This window comes from Ursus americanus, chromosome 15, assembly GCF_024610735.1.
Source record: "Ursus americanus isolate L20-20 chromosome 15, mUrsAme1.1.p, whole genome shotgun sequence".
Classification (NCBI taxonomy): domain Eukaryota; kingdom Metazoa; phylum Chordata; class Mammalia; order Carnivora; family Ursidae; genus Ursus; species Ursus americanus.
In genome coordinates this window covers 60,021,681-60,023,511 of record NC_142141.1, presented here as the reverse complement: position 1 = coordinate 60,023,511, position 1,831 = coordinate 60,021,681, and the positions used below count along the sequence as shown (strand labels likewise).

At 42.6% G+C, this 1,831-nt stretch overlaps 1 pseudogene; it reads right to left on the bottom strand.

The window, feature by feature from the left end:
• Positions 1-479: 479 nt before the first annotated feature.
• On the bottom strand, positions 480-577 carry LOC123791275 (U6 spliceosomal RNA; annotated as a pseudogene).
• Between the last annotated feature and the right edge of the window lie 1,254 nt (positions 578-1,831).

Genomic DNA, 1,831 nt, shown 5'->3' with positions numbered 1-1,831 from the left:
GTACTGAGTGGCAGTTTGAATCCTGAGAATGTCCGATGCCCGTATCTTATGGGCTTTTTTTTTTTCTATTATAAGTAACAATTTAGTTCAGGACAAGAGATACTATTCAAAGAAATATAAATAATAGCCTCTACTGAGAGCTTTTATTGTGTTGAGACTAATCCGTTGGGAAATGCAAAATTACCGAGTGAATGCCAAGAAGGAGAAGAGGAAACAAGTTGCCCACTTGAATAAATAAAAAAGAGCATGATGTTACTTTCATTTTTATTAGAAAATATGTCTTATGATAGCCTCCAATCTTTCCCTTTCTACTAGAGAAATCCATCCCGCTCTGCACAGAGGAACCGCCTCTCAACGTTTATTCCTAGCCCGGCCTTCCTCTGCTCTCCTCGTTCTCTTGACAAGCACGCAGCTCCTGCATGTGCCAGGCTCAGGTGCTGTGGAGATGTATGCAGGACATTTCTTTTTCTTTTCTTTTTTTTTAACATGAACGCTTCATAAATTTGCATGTCATCCTTGCACAGGGACCTCGCTCATCTTCTCTGTATAATTCCGAGTGTGCTGCTGAAACAAGCACTACAGGACAGTTCTTAACCTCAAGGCACTCATTACCTGGTGGGTCTACAGACAATAAAATAATTTTTAATCAAAGTGGCAGGTGCAAATTATGTACAAGACACAGTGTCGGTGGAGGGAAAGTGCCTGATTCTGCAGAGATATCAAGTGACATTTCAGACTGGTCTTTGTGCCAGAAATAATTTTAATTATTGTCAGCCACTTAATTATCTTCCTAGACACCCAGGAGGATGACATTAACCATCCCTTTGTACCTGGGGCCATAAAACTAATTCTGACTGATGGAATGCGGGCAGATGTGATGTATGACATATCCAGGCTGGCCCATAAAATATCTTGGACACCCGATCCTTTCCTCTCTTCTCCTGTGGCAAGTTGGAGCCCCATATTGGAAACAGCAGCATCCCAAAATGAAAGGCACTGGATCACTGCACTGAGTCATTTTCTGAAGGAGGGTGCCCTGCCTGGAAAATCCTCAATGGATTGGGAAGGGTGGGAAATAAATTTATTCTGTGGAGCCACTAGAATTGGGGTTGTTTGCAACAACTAGCATTATTTATTAAATACCACAGAAAGTGGTATCTTGCAGGGGGTTGCTGCTGTAACAAAACTATGTGGCCATTTTCTTAGCAGTTGGGCAGGAGGCAAGAAAGACCCATGGCTCACTGGATGGCTGAACATCTATGTTATGTGTTGACAAAACATGGCAAGATGGCTGCCCACAGGGGCTTGGAAGGCAGACCCCATTATATAGGCTCATAGGAGGAGTCATTGGAAAATGAAATCTTAGAAATGTGTTTTAATTGGAAGTGGATCTGTTTGGAAAGGCAATAAAAGAAAGAGATGAGCTCAGGAAGTTGTTGGCTAATTTGTAAGCAGAAAATGAAAGGTAATAGTCTCCAGAAATTCAGGGCCTTGTAGGGTTGCAAAAAGTAACCTGCTTCTAGTCCCCAGACAGTAAGTATGGGAATAAAAATAATTTGAACTGATTAAGTGCTGGTGAGCTTACTAAGGGCCACAAAGTGACTCAGGGTCAAGGTCTGAGTAAGTGCGTGGACCTCCCGTTCAGCCCGCTGGCCTCAGAAAGCTGCTGTTATGTTGAGAGACAGATTCATAAGAGTGAGGAGACAGGGAAATGTAGTAGGTTCCAGAATGACATCCAAGAAAGGGGTACGGTTACTGGTATAAGTACATGAGAAGTCACTAAGTCTTTGAGATGATGGCACTGCCAAGAATACCATGAGTCTGGACCAAA